This window comes from Brassica oleracea, unplaced genomic scaffold, assembly GCF_000695525.1.
Source record: "Brassica oleracea var. oleracea cultivar TO1000 unplaced genomic scaffold, BOL UnpScaffold29263, whole genome shotgun sequence".
NCBI lineage: Eukaryota > Viridiplantae > Streptophyta > Magnoliopsida > Brassicales > Brassicaceae > Brassica > Brassica oleracea.
The window spans coordinates 1-230 of record NW_013645760.1 but is presented as its reverse complement, the minus strand read 5'-3'; the positions used below and the strand labels follow the sequence as shown (position 1 = coordinate 230).

General features: G+C 40.4%; 1 long non-coding RNA gene across 1 annotated transcript; it reads right to left on the bottom strand.

Annotated features, from left to right (window-relative positions):
* Positions 1 to 6: 6 nt before the first annotated feature.
* On the bottom strand, positions 7 to 230 carry LOC106322425. Its single transcript, XR_001266417.1, has 2 exons — positions 189 to 230; positions 7 to 98 (listed from the first exon to the last, which is right to left on the bottom strand). It is a non-coding gene; the product is annotated as an uncharacterized LOC106322425 (long non-coding RNA).

Sequence of the window (230 nt, the reverse complement as noted above, 5' to 3'; positions counted from 1 at the left end):
GAGTCAGTGCATCCGAACAAGGGAAGCTTCCACATTGTCCAGTAACGTCCATCATAGTATCCGGGTGTGCTTCCGTGCTCACGGTACACAAATCCATGCTATACAAACATGAGAGTACCATTCATAATAAGAATTCACATGGTCTAATAAAGGATGTTTAGATCCAAAAATTATTTTTTCTTTATTACCTCCAACTCGAATTCAACACAAGGAATCCACTTGTTGCGGAG